This window comes from Podarcis erhardii (assembly GCF_964252035.2).
Source record: "Podarcis erhardii genome assembly, chromosome: 2".
NCBI classification, from domain to species: Eukaryota; Metazoa; Chordata; class Lepidosauria; order Squamata; family Lacertidae; genus Podarcis; species Podarcis erhardii.
In genome coordinates, this window is record NC_138498.1 from 119374357 (window position 1) to 119388460 (window position 14104).

The window sequence follows — 14104 nt, forward strand, 5'->3', positions numbered from 1 at the left end:
AAGTGAAGGCTGTCAACAGCTAGTAGCCTTGACGGCTCTGTTCTGTCTCCCCAGTCAGAGGAGGTAATGCGTCTGAATACGAGTTTTGGGGGACCACAGAAGAGGAGAGAGCTCTTGTGCTTGCATGTTTCCCCACAGGCATCAGTTTGGCCACTGAGAGAACAGGATGCCGGACTAGATGGGCCATTGGCCTCTGCTTCTTAATCATTTCACCTGGAAGGAGAGCATGGCTTTGACGTCCCCCAGTTCTTCATACCGGTAAGCAGTGCTTTTTTCCTTGAAAAATGTTTAGGGGTACTCTCATGTTCCTACTCATATTGAAATACTGTCCCTTAACGAGGCCAGACATGGACTCACAAAATGTTTAGGGGTATGCGTACCTCTGCGTCTCCCGCAAAAAAGCACTGCCAGTGAGGATTCATAAAGTCATGGTCCTCCATGGGTCACAGATACAGGTCTCTCAACTCTGTAAGAGAATACGGGATATGTAATGGAGACACCTAAGCTATTAGGGATATTCCCACACTCAGAGAGCTATGAGGAAGGGCTCGTGTTAAGCCAGGCATCCCCAAATTTAACACGAGCCCTTAACACGAAGGGCTCGTGTTAAGCCAGGCATCCTCAAATTTGGCCCTCCAGATGTTTTGGGACTCTACAACTCCCACCATCCCTAGCTAACAGGACCAGTGGTCAGGGATGATGGGAATTGTAGTCCCAAAAAACATCTAGAGGGCCAAGTTTGGGGATGCCTGCATTAAGCAGATTTCCTCCAAACACTACACCATGACCCCCATCTATTTGTGCATGTACAGTGGTACCTCGGTTTACATATGCTTCAGGTTACAGACTCCGCTAACCCAGAAATAGTACCTCGGGTTAAGAACTTTGCTTCAGGATGAGAATAGAAATCGTGTTCCGGCAGCAGCGAGAGGCCCCATTAGCTAAAGTGGTGCTTCAGGTTAAGAACAGTGTCAGGTTAAGAAGAGACCTCCAGAACGAATTAAGTACTTAACCCGAGCTACCACTGTATTCTTTTCTATAGAGTTTGCAAGGAACAAGCAGTAGTTAGGATTAACCACAAATATGGGTTTAAATATGGGCCCTATGCCTTTATCTAAAGAAGCATTGTAACCGAACACAGGCATTATTCCAGTCAATGTTTTGATTGATTGGTTCTTACTGTATTTTGACAATCTGTACTTGCTTTTGGCTTGTGATGGGATCATTGTACATTGTGTGAACTGCTTCAATATTTTGCTGTACCAAGCGGTATATACGTTAGTAAAATGAATGAATGAAAGAATGCTTGGAGGGAGCCAGGACTGTTTAAAGCGGTACCTTTAAAAGTATGGCATTAATGAGGTCATTTTTTTTTACACCGGCAAAGTTCACCTACTCGTAAGGATGCTGCTGCTTCCTGGCAGGGACTTTGAGGTCCAGCTCCCCAGCAGTGTGGTCTCCAAACCTAATATTCCTGCTTCAAGGACACCTCCAAATAAGGAAACGTTGAGTTTAAAAGCTCCTTTACGGAAGATGATCAAGGAAGAAAGAAGGGAAATTGAAACTGAAACTGAAACTAAACTTGGGAAAGCCCATCCTTCCGCCTCCCACTCCAAGATACATTAACCCAGAGCTTTCTAATCTGTGTGTCGCCACACAATAGTGTGTTAGCTGAAGTATGTAGTTATATTGTGCAAATTCTCCCCATGCTCCTCCTGGGGCTGGAAAGGGGTTAGTTTAACCTGCAGTTTGTTAGAAAAACTGAATTGCTGCGTCGAAAAATGATGCATGTCTAAAAGGCATTGTCACCAACATGCAAAGTTTGGAAACCTATACAATAAAGCCCTTTTCTTCTTAATATTGTGGGTTTTAATCAGAGTCTGTTGCCTGTTGCAACAACACTTTCCTCACCAAATTCCGCTCCCACCACTAGGCACCTCCCAGATTCAGCTTCCATTCGCCTCTGAAGAAATGAAAGAATCCCTTCAACTCACCCAGGAAAGTAGAAAGGAAAATGGGTGTACTATCCAGCCCCAATGCAGCACTCACTCTGGGGGTGGAAGATTAAAAACTAGGATGTCAGCACCCAGGAAGCAGAGCAGAAATGGGAACCCTATGTTAAGCTTCTCCTACAGGATCCCATGATGTTTTCTCTTGAGCTCTAGACAGGTGATGCCGAATTTAGGACTCGCCTCTTGCATCCCAGACTTCTTCTCCCCCAGCTGTGCACATGCTCAGGTAAATGGGGCCAGCTGCTGATTGTTTCTGAGGGATTTGCAAAGGCTGCTGGGAAATGAAGTTCACAGGGAGGAAAACTGAGCCACGACCATCAAGCAGGCAGCTGAGTGAGAAAGGTTCCCTCTCTCTCCTCTTGCATTTTGATTCCTAGCCTTCCTGTTCTCTTTTAAAATTTAAATCCAAAATTTATTTTCATATATATTTTCCAAATAGGAACATTAAAAATAAGAAGGCATGGCTTAGGGAAGACAGATTGGCCCACAGGACAGAGGTTCTACAGCCATGTGCAATGAGAAAAGCTGTTTAATAAACGTTGCAACAGTATGTTTAAAACTGCAACCTTGACAGGGAGCGAGAGTAATAAAAAGAGAAGCAAAAGGGGTAAAAAACTACAAAATTTATTCGTGAATACAGCAAACACATTAAAATACTTATAGAAGCAAGTGCCAAGTAAAACATGCATTTAAAAAGAATTACCAGTGATTGGAGTAATACACTGAAGTAGAAGAATGGAGAAACAGAAGCATTTGCAACATTTCTCTGTCTCTCCATTGCTGTCTTGTGCCGATTCAACTGACGTGAAATGAGTGCGCTATCATAATAGCTTTCCCCACATTAGTGGGTTATTTCGTGGGAATTGTCTTGTGCTGATTAATTGGAGATTTCAAAAAGGGTCTTGCTTCAGCCTGAGAAGCTCTGCGATGTCTCCTATTTATGCTTCAGTTGATGTAACCCAAGGCTTCCGCTGCACCCAAATGTTCTGGAACAATTGGAACATACGAAACATTTCTTTTTAGGGCGCGTTACATTTTGTTCAACAAGACTTGGTTCAGAAGCATGGCTCAGGCCAAAATTTGGCTCCTCTCCTCAATGAATTCTCTGATGTTCCATAAGGGAGGTTCTGCACCTGAAGCTCTCTCCGCATTCTGAGCATTTGTGAGGTCCTTCTTCAATGTGGATCCTGTTATGTTTAATGAGATCAAAAGGAGAGGTAAAGGCCTTGTCGCATTTTGAGCATTTGTATGTTTTCTCCACTTCATGTGATCTCTGGTGTGTGTTGAGATGTGTGCTATGATTGAAGCTCTGACCACATTTTGAGCATTTTTAAGGCTTCTCTTTGGTGTGGATTCTTTGATGCAGCCTAAGGTTGGATCGGGTAATGAAATTCTTGCCACATTCTGAGCATTTGTGTGGTCTCTCCCCTGAGTGGATTCTCTGATGTACTTTCAAGGTGCCCTTTTGATTGAAGCTCTGCCCACATTTTTCACATTGATAAGGCTTCTCTTTCGTGTGGATTCTTTGATGAACTGTAAGGATGGATCGGGTAATGTAACTCTTGCCACATTCTGAGCATTTGTGTGGCCTCTCCCCTGTGTGGGTTCTCTGGTGTACTTTCAAGTTGGACTTTTGACTGAAGCTCTTCCCGCATTCTGAGCATTTATAAGGCTTCTCTTTAGTGTGGGTTACTTGGTGTATGGCAAGGTTTGTCTTATGACTGAAGCTTCTTCCACATTCCTCACATTTATAGGGCTTCTCTCCCGTGTGATTTCTTTCATGCCTCATAAGGGACGTCTTGTTCTTATAGCTTTTCCCACACCACATACATAAATAGGGGGCCTCTCCTGTGTGAACTCTTTGGTGTTCATAAACGTTCGACCTGCGTTTGAAGGTTTTCCCACATTGGCTACATTGATAGGGTCTCTCTTCCACCTGAGTTCTCTGTAAAACATTCTCGTTCATCTCTTTGTGCTCAGGCCCCATTGACAACATCTCACAACGTTCTCCTTCATTCTCAGTTACCTGCATATCATCTGCTGAAATAAAGGGGAGAAAGTCTTAATGGGACCCCAAAGGAGAAGGAAAGCTTCCGTTGGCTCTCTACTAAATGTCTCATTTCATTGATTGAAATTGTCTGTCTCCCATAGTGAGAGTTATTTATTTCCCCTATGTCTGTTAGAATATTCTCTTGAAAGACACCTTGCCCAGCAGATCTTTCCTTTCCTCTAAAGCAGGAGCTTAAGAGATTGAAGGGAACATTAATGGCTTAAGAATTACCGGTAGCTTACTGGAATTAGATAAAGTTAAAGGGACCCCTGACCATTAGGTCCAGTCGTGACCGCCTCTGGGGTTACGGTGCTCATCTCGCTTTATTGGCTGAGGGAGCCGGTGTACAGCTTCCGGGTCATGTGGCCAGCATGGCTAAGCCGCTTCTGGTGAACCAGAGCAGCGCACGAAAACGCCGTTTACCTTCCCGCTGCAGCAGTACCTATTTATCTACTTGCACTTTGACGTGCTTTCGAACTGCTAGGTTGGCAGGAGCAGAGACTGAGCAACAGGAGCTCACCTCATTGTGGGGATTCAAACCACCAACCTTCTGATCGGCAAGTCCTAGGCTCTGTGGTTTAACCCACAGCGCCACCCGCATCCCTTTCCTGGAATTAAACAACAGTATACTGCTGAAATTTGATGTGTTTCTTTGATTTGCATACTCTGGCGGAACAATTAGGATACAAGTGCTTGTTTAACCTGGGACAGGGATTTATTTTCTTATGAAACAAAATCACTTATTGTGAATGCATTGGCACAATTCCTGATTTTCTTGTCTTCCAAGATAAATAAGAATGTAAGTTATTATCACTCTCTGCAGTTCATGTGGTGACCAGTAGGTGGCCATGCCAAATGCTGCATGAGGAACAGCTTTCTGACCCAGGTGAACTGCGGGGGGGGGGGGGGATATGCAAGGAGGTGAGATATAAAAGTGGGAGCTTTAGTCAAGTGGGGTGAGGGCGGAAGCAATGGGGTAGGGGAAGACGGAACTTGCCTACAATCCTGCCCTCCTCGTTCTCCTTGTTTTCCTTCTGCAGCTGCCTCTGCTCAACTAAAACTGGAGCCTGGCCTGCATCAGGGAGATTTGCAGCCTCCTCTTCCTTCTCCTCCGGTATCAACTGAAACAGCAGAAAGGAATCCTTTCAATAGCTGGAGCAACAGTCCACACCATCTTTTTCACTCACCCTCTGCAAGTGAGAAGTTAGGGCAGTGTTTGTTCACACCACAAATTTAAGGTGTGCCCATTTATTGCAGATACACACCAATATCCAAGTGGTGCGGTATTCCCAGGGGTTCCATGCGCCTACCGAGGGCTCGGTTTCCTCAGAATGAGGGATAGCTGAGACTGTGGTATCTGGATGATAGATGGTTTATTTACACATCTATGCAGCCTGACCCTCCGATGGAGGGGCTCACAGCATTGATGCCCCCCAAAGGGTCTTGCTTCTCCAACCCACCATCACAGTTATTTTGAGGTGGGCGCCTCCAGCGTCTTCAGACCCTGAAGACATGTGGAATCCCTTGTTGAGGGCTAGATAAAACAATATGGAAGAGGCCAGTGTGGTGTAGTGGTTAAGAGCGGTAGTCTCATAATCTGGGGAACTGGGTTCACGTCTCTGCTCCTCCACATGCAGCTGCTGGGTGACCTTGGGCCAGTCACACTTCTCTGAAGTCTCTCAGCCCCACTCACCTCACAGAGTGTTTGTTGTGGGGGAGGAAGGGAAAGGAGAATGTTAGCCGCTTTGAGACTCCTTAAAGGGAGTGAAAGGCGGGATATCAAATCCAAACTCTTCTTCTTCATCATCTAGTCTACTGTGGCCGGCACATGGCCTTCTCAACCACTAGAGGGTCAGGGCGTGTGATGGCCAGCAGAGCCAGACTAGAGTCTGGTGGGGCAGTTCCCAAGAAATTCCACCAGAGGGCTGGAGCCTGTTGCTGATTGGCTACAGAGTCAACTAGACACCGAGGGGGGGGGGAGTAGCAGCACTTTTGGAGGGAAAAGAAAAGGAGCCATTTCTGAGGGAGAGAGTTAGATAGGGCTGGATTTGAGAAGACGTACAGGATTTGATTGGAGACGTTAGAGTGGGTTCATGTTGAGGGATAGGGTTCAGGATAGGATTTGATGGAGAACTGGTTCATATTTGAGTTAAATATCCACAGTGAGGATGTTAGCAAGAGGACAGAGCCTCACAGCTTTACATTTAGGGAGAAAGTGTTGAGGGTCTGGGAAATGTAATAAAGTTTAATAAAACTTCATGCGTGTTTGAGCAAGTGCTGCCCGAGACTCTAATCTACTATGTTTTCCTTCACAGGACAAACTGTGGTTAATTATAGAAATTTGTGCAATTGGCGTACAGTGAAGAGTGTGTGCTATATTTAATGGGGTGCAGTTAGCATAAGATTGCCAGATTTTTTTCAATGAATCCGGGGACACTTTTCAATTTCAATAAGAATGATAGGATTTAGTCAGGGGACTGATTTGTAAATCCGGGGACTGTCCCTGGGAAACGGGGACATCTGGTAAGTTAGTGGGGTGAGTCCACCACACTATTAATTGGTAGTAAGTGGATGGGTCTGTTGCAGAGCTCAACCCTTGGCCCCACAACCAACCCTCTAACAGCCAGTGGTAACTAAATGCCCACCAATTTAGATCCCTTTAAAATATGATTGGCCTCAGCCCAGTATACCTGAAGGAGCGTCTCCCCCCCCCATCGTTCTGCCTGGACGCTGAGGTCCAGCGCTGAGGGCCTTCTGGCGATTCCCTCATTGTGAGAAGGAAAGCTACAGGGAACCAGGGAGAGGGCATTCTCGGTAGTGGCACCCGCCCTGTGGAACGCCGTCCCACCAGATGTCAAAGAGATAAACAAGTACAGTGGTACCCCGCAAGACGAACGCCTCGCGAGACGAAAAACTCGCAAAACGAAAGGTTTTTTCGTTTTCGAGTTGCCTCGCAAGACGAATTTCCCTATGGGCTTGCTTCGCAAAACGAAGCTTGCCCAGGGGACAGCGGGTCTTCTCTTTTGAAGCAAGGGGCGGCGGGGAGAAGCGATCTTCTCCCCGCAGCCCCAGGTCCGGGGACAGCGGGAAGCGCTTCCCGCTGCCCCCGGACCTCTTTTGAAGCAAGGGGCTGCGGGGAGATCGCTTCTCCCCACCTCCCCTTCCTTCAAAAGAGGTCCGGGGACAGCGGGAAGCGCTTCCCGCTGCCCCCGGACCTCTTTTGAAGGAAGGGGCTGCGGGGAGATCGCTTCTCCCGGTGCTCCGAAGCCGGGCGGGGGGGAGGGAACACCTGCCCCCACCGCCCGGCTTCGGAACGCTGCTCCGAAGCGGGGCGGGGGATGGGAACACCTGCCCCAGCCGCCCCGCTTCGGAACGCTGCTCCGAAGGGGGGCGGGGGGGGGCGGGAACACCTGCCCCAGCCGCCCCGCTTCGGAACGCTGCTCCGAAGCGGGGCGGGGGGGGGCGGGAACACCTGCCCCCCGCCGCCCCGCTTCGGAGCGGGGGGGGGGCGGGAACACCTGCCCCCGCCGCCCCGCTTCGGAACGATGCTCCGAAGTGGGGCGGGGGGGCGGGAACACCTGCCCCAGCTGCCCCGCTTCGGAACGCTGCTCCGAAGCGGGGCGGGGGGCGGGAACCTCGCACCCCGCCGCCGGGCATCTGAACAAGGTCCTGGACCTCTTCTGAAGGCAGGCGGGGGCAAAAGTCTTTGCTCCCCCCGCCTGCCTTCCCGGGACAGCGGAGACTTCTCCGCTGCCCCGGGCGATCTTAAAATGCTGGCGGGCGGGAGCGAAGCGTTCGCTGCCGACCCCCAGCATTTTAAAATCTCCCCGGGGCAGCGGAGACTTCGCTCCCTCCCGCCAGCATTTTAAAATCGCCCCGGGACAGCAGGGGCTTTTAAAATGCTGGCGGTCGGCAGCAAAGCCCTCCTGTCCCCGGAGCTTGTGGGGCGGGAGGTGAGAAGAAGGGCTTTTCTTCCCACCGCCAGCCTTCAGAACAGCCTTCTGAAGGCTGGCAGTGGGAAGAAAAGCCCTTGTCCCCCCCCCCCCCCGCCCAGCCTTCAGAAGAGGTCGGGGGACAGACTGTCCCCGGACCTGGTCTGAAGGCGGTTTCCCTAGGAACGCATTAATTGATTTTCAATGCATTCCTATGGGAAACCGTGCATCGCAAGACGAAAAAACCGCAAGACGAAGAGACTTGCGGAACGAATTAATTTCGTCTTGCGAGGCACCACTGTACCTGACATTTAGAAGACATCTGAAGGCAGCCCTGTTTAGGGCAGTTTTTAGTGTGTGACATTTTAATGTATTTGTTGGAAGCCATTCAGAATGGCTAGGGAACCCAAGCCAGATGGGTGGGGTACAAATAAATTATTATTATTATTATTATTATTATTATTATTATTATTATTATAATGTTCATGGAAGTGAAGGCTGTTAACAGCTAGTAGTCATGACAGCTCTGTTCTGTCTCCTCAGTCAGAGGAGGTAATGCATCTGAATATGAGTTTTGGGGGACCACAGAAGAGGAGAGAGCTCTTGTGCTTGCATGTTTCCCCACAGGCATCTGTTTGGCCTCTGGGAGAACAGGATGCTGGACTAGATGGGCCATTGGCCTCTGCTTCTAAATTATTTCACCTGGAAGGAGAGCATGGCTTCGACGTCTCCCGGTTCTTCATACCAGTAAGCAGTGCTTTTTTCCTTGAAAAATGTTTAGGGGTACTCTCATGTTCCTACTCATATTGAAATACTGCCCCTTAACGAGGCCAGACTTTGATTCACAAAATGTTTAGGGCTATGCGTACCTCTGCGTCCCCTGCAAAAAAGCACTGCCAGTGAGGATTCATAGAGTCATGGTCCTCCATGGGTCACAGATACAGGTCTCTCAACTCTGTAAGAAAATGCGGGATATGTAATGGAGACACCGAAGATATTATGGATATTCCCATACCCAGAGAGCTATGAGGAAGGGCCTCGCGTTAAGCCAGGCATCCTCAAATTTGGCCCTCCAGATGTTTTGGGACTCTACAACTCCCACCATCCCTAGCTAACAGGACCAGTGGTCAGGGATGATGGGAATTGTAGTCCCAAAAAACATCTGGAGGACCGAGTTTGGGGATGCCTCCTTTAAGCAGATTTCCTCCAAAGACTACACCGTGACTCCCATCTATTTGTGAATGTATTCTTTTCTATACAGTTTGCAAGGAACAAGCAGTAGTTAAGGTCAACCGCTGATACGGGTTTAAATATGGGCCCTATCTAAAGAAGCATTGTAAGGGACCACAGGCATTATTCTAGTCTTAATGTTTTGATTGATTGGTTCTTACTGTATTTTGACACTCTGTACTTCCTTTTGGCTTGTGATGTGATCATTGTACATTGTGTGAACTGCTTCAGTATTTTGCTGTACCAAGCGGTATATACGTTAGTAAAATGAATGAATGAATGAATGAATGAATGAATGAATGAATGAATGAAATGAATACTTGGAGGAAGCCATGACTGTTTAAAGGGGTACCTTTAAAAATATGGCATTAATGTGGTCATTTTTTTTTACACCGGCAAAGTTCACCTACTCGTAAGGATTCTGCTGCTTCCTGGCAGGGACTTTGAGGTCCAGCTCCCCAGCAGTGTGGTCTCCAAACCTAATATTCCTGCTTCAAGGACACCTCCAATTAAGGAAACGTTGAGTTTAAAAGCTCCTTTACGGAAGATGATCAAGGAAGAAAGAAGGGAAACTGAAACTGAAACTGAAACGTCGAAAAATGATGCATGTCTAAAAGGCGTTGTCACCAACATGCAAAGTTTGGAAACGTGTACAGTAATGCCCTTTTCTTCCTAACATTGTGGGTTTGAACCAAAGTCTGTTGCCTGTTGCAACAACACTTTCCTCACCAAATTCCACACCCACCACTAGGCACCTCCCAGATTCAGCTTCCATTCTCCTCTGAAGAAATGAAAGAATCCCTTCAACTCACCCAGGAAAGTAGAAAGGAAAATGGGTGTACTATCCAGCCCCAATGCAGCACTCACTCTGGGGGTGGAAGATTAAAAACTAGGATGTCAGCACCCAGGAAGCAGAGCAGAAATGGGAACTCTATGTTAAGCTTCTCCTACAGGATCCCATGATGTTTTCTCTTGAGCTCTAGACAGGTGGTGCTGAATTTAGGACTCGCCTCTTGCATCCCAGACTTCTTCTCCCCCAGCTGTGCACATGCTCAGGTAAATGGGGCCAGCTGCTGATTGTTTCTGAGGGATTTGCAAAGGCTGCTGGGAAATGAGGTTCACAGGGAGGAAAACTGAGCCAAGACCATCAAGCAGGCAGCTGAGAGAGAAAGATTCCCTCTCTCTCCTGTTGCATTTTGATTCCTAGCCTTCCTGTTCTCTTTTAAAATTTAAATCCAAAATTTATTTTCATATATATTTTCCAAATAGGAACATTAAAAATAAGAAGGTATGGCTTAGGGATGACAGATTGGCCCACAGGCCAGAAGTTTTACAGCCATGTGCAATGAGAAAAGCTGTTTAATAAACGTTGCAACAGTATGTTTAAAACTACAACTTTGACAGGGAGCGAGAGTAATAGAGAGAGAAGCAAAAGGGGTAAAAAACTACAAAATTTATTCGTGAATACAGCAAACACATTAAAATACTTATAGAAGCAAGTGCCAAGTAAAACATGCATTTAAAAAGAAGTACCATTGATTGGCACACTAAAGTAGAAGAATGGAGAAACAGAAGCATTTGCAACATTTCTCTGCCTCTCCATTGCTGTCTTGTGCCGATTAAACTGACGTGAAATGAGTGCGCTATCATAAAAGCTTTCCCCACACTTGTGGGCTATTTCGTGGGAATTGTCTTGTGCTGATTAGTTGAATATTTTAAAAAGGGTCTTGCTTCAGCCTGAGAAGCTCTGCGATGTCTCCTATTTATGCTTCAGTTGGTGTAACCCAAGGCTTCCACTGCACCCAAATGTTCTGGAACAAATGGAACATATGAAACATTTCTTTTCAGGGCGCGTTACATTATGCTCAACAAGACTTGGTTCAGAAGCATGGCTGAGGCCAAAATCTGGCTCCTCTCCTCCATGAATTCTCTGATGTGCCATAAGGGAGGTGCTGCACCTGAAGCTCTCTCCGCATTCTGAGCATTTGTGAGGTCCTTCTTCAATGTGCATCCTGTTATGTTTAATGAGATCAAATGGAGAAGTAAAGTCCTTGTCGCATTTTGAGCGTTAGTATGTTTTCTCCACTTCATGGGTTCTCTGGTGTGTGTTGAGATGTGTGCTATGATCGAAGGTCTGACCACATTTTGAGTATTCTTAAGGCTTCTCTTTTGTGTGGATTCTTTCATGCTTCCTAAGGTTGGATCGGGTAATGTAACTCTTGCCACATTCTGAGCATTTGTGTGGCCTCTCCCCTGTGTGGGTTCTCTGGTGTACGTTGAAGTTCCTCTTTTGACTGAAGCTCCGCCCACATTCTGAGCATTTATAAGGCTTCTCTTTACTGTGGGTTACTTGGTGCGAGGCAAGGTTTGATCTATGACTGAAGCTTCTTCCACATTCCTCACATTTATAGGGCTTCTCTCCCGTGTGACTTCTTTCATGCAGAACAAGGGACGTCTTGTGCTTATAGCTTTTCCCACACCACATACACAAATAGGGGGCCTCTCCTGTGTGAACTCTTTGGTGTTCGTAAACGTTCGACTTGTTTTTGAAGCTTTTTCCACATCGGCTACATTGATAGGGACTCTCTTCCACCTGAGTTCTCCGCATAACATTCTCGTTCATCTCTTTGTGCTCAGGCTCTGCTGACAACATCGCACAACGTTCTCCTTCATTCTCAGTTACCTGCATATCACCTGCTGAAATCAAGGGAAGAAAGTCTTGATGGGACCCCAGAGGAGAAGGAAAGTTTTCGTTGGCTCTCTACTAAATGTGTCATTTCATTCATTGAAATTGGCTATTTCCCATAGTGCGAGTTATTTATTTCCCCTATGTCTGTTAGAATATTCTCTTGAAAGACACCTTGCCCAGCAGATCTTTCCTTTCCTCTAAAGCAGGAGCTTAAGAGATTGAAGGGAATATTAATGGTTTAAGAATGACCGGTAGTTTACTGGAATTAAACAACAGTATATGAGGGTGGCACTGTGGGTTAAACCACAGAGCCTAGGCCTTGCGGATCAGAAGGTCAGCGGTTCGAATCCCCGCGATGTGGTGAGCTCCTGTTGTTCAGTCCCTGCTCCTGCCAACCTACTAGTTCGAAAGCACGCCAAAGTGCAAGTAGATAAATAGGTACCACTCTGGCGGGAAGGTAAACGGCGTTTCCGTGTTCTGCTCTGGTTTGCCAGAAGTGGCTTAGTCAGGCTGGCCCATGACCCAGAGGCTGTACGCCGGCTCCCTCGGCTAATAAAGCGAGATGAGCGCCACAACCCCAGAGTCGGTCACGACAGGACCTAATGGTCAGGGGGCCTTTTACCTTTTTTATACTGCTGAAGTTTGATGTGTTTGTTGGTTTGCGTGCTCTGGTGGAACAATTAGGATCCACGTCCTTGTCTAACCCAAGACAGGGTTTTATTTTCTTATGGAAGATAATTAGGTATTCTGAATGCTTTGGCACAATTCCAGATTATCTTGCCTTCCTAGATACCGTACATAAGAATGGAAGGTATTTTCACGTTCTGCAGTTCATGTGGTGACCAGTAGGTGGCCATGCCAACCAAAGCATGAGGAACAGGTGGCTGACCCAGGTGAACTGCGGCGGGGGGGGGGAATATGCAAGGAGGTAAGATACTAAAGGGAGGGGCTTTAGTCAAGTGGGGGGGGGAGGGCAAAGGGGTAGGGGAAGACAGAACTTGCCTACAATCCTGCCCTCCTCGTTCTCCTTGTTTTCCTTCTGCAGCTGCCTCTGCTCAACTAAAACTGGAGCCTGGCCTGCATCAGGGAGATTTGCAGCCTCCTCTTCCTTCTCCTCCGGTATCAACTGAAACAGCAGAAAGGAATCCTTTCAATAGCTGGAGCAACAGTCCACACCATCTTTTTCACTCACCCTCTGCAAGTGAGAAATTAGGGCTGTGTTTGTTCACACCACACATTTAAGGTGTGCCCATTTATTGCACCCACACCCAATCGCCAAGTGGTGCGGCATTCCCAGGGGTTCCATGCGCTTACCGAGGGCTCGGTTTCCTCAGAATGAGGGACAGCTGAGACTGTGGTATCTTGATAATAAATGGTTTATTTACACATCTATGCAACCTGAGCTCCGATGGAGGGGCTCACATCATTAATGCCCCCCCCAAAGGGCCTTGCTTCTCCAACCCGCCATCGCAGCTATTTTGAGGCGGGCGCCCCCAGCGCTCTCCAGGACCTCCAGACCCTGAAGACATGTGGAATCCCTTGTTGAGATAAAACAATATGGAAGAGGCAACCCTATGTCGTCCATGGGTCTCGAGTTGGTGTAGGGCAAGGTTTGGCTTGTACCTGAAGCTTTTATCACACACCTCACATTTATAGGGCTTCTCTCCCGTGTGACTTCTCTCATGCCTAATAAGGGACGTCTTGTTCTTATAGCTTTTCCCACACTGCTTACATATATAGGGGGCCTCTCCTGTGTGAACTATTTGGTGTCGATGAAGTTTTGACTTGTATTTGAAGCTTTTTCCACATTGGCTGCATTGATAGGGTCTCTCTTCCACCTGAGTTTCCTGTATAACCTTCCCGTTTACCTCTTTGTGCTCAGGCCCCATTGAAGATATCGCACAACATTGTCCTTCTTTCTCAGTTACCTGTGTATCACCTGCTGAAATAAAGGCCAGAAATACTTTATGGGTCACCAAAGGAGAAGCAAGCTGTTCTTTGACTCTCCCCTAAATGTGTTGTGGTGTCATTGAATTCATTAAAATTGTTTGTGTCCCATAGTGTGACTTATTTATTTCCCCTTTGTCTGTTAGAATATGCTGCCGAAAGACACCTTGACCAGCAGATTTTTCTTTTCCCCTAAAGCAGGAGTTTAAGAGAGTGAAGGGAATATTAATGGGTTCAGAATTAG

General features: G+C 47.1%; 3 long non-coding RNA genes across 4 annotated transcripts; 2 read left to right on the forward strand and 1 right to left on the reverse strand.

Annotated features, from left to right (window-relative positions):
- LOC309337448 lies at positions 1–5254 on the forward strand. 2 transcript variants are annotated; one of them, XR_014154311.1, is made up of 3 exons: positions 1–258; positions 3993–4125; positions 5103–5254. It is a non-coding gene; the product is annotated as an uncharacterized lncRNA (long non-coding RNA). The 2 variants fall into 2 exon arrangements; XR_014154312.1 differs by lacking the exon at positions 5103–5254 and having other exon boundaries at positions 3993–4160.
- Positions 5255–6930: 1676 nt separating this feature from the next.
- LOC309337388 lies at positions 6931–7334 on the reverse strand. The gene is made up of 2 exons (XR_014154243.1): positions 7175–7334; positions 6931–7080 (listed from the first exon to the last, which is right to left on the reverse strand). It is a non-coding gene; the product is annotated as an uncharacterized lncRNA (long non-coding RNA).
- Positions 7335–8544: 1210 nt separating this feature from the next.
- On the forward strand, positions 8545–13860 carry LOC309337415. The gene is made up of 3 exons (XR_014154274.1): positions 8545–8741; positions 10208–10280; positions 12959–13860. It is a non-coding gene; the product is annotated as an uncharacterized lncRNA (long non-coding RNA).
- The last annotated feature ends 244 nt before the right edge of the window (positions 13861–14104 follow it).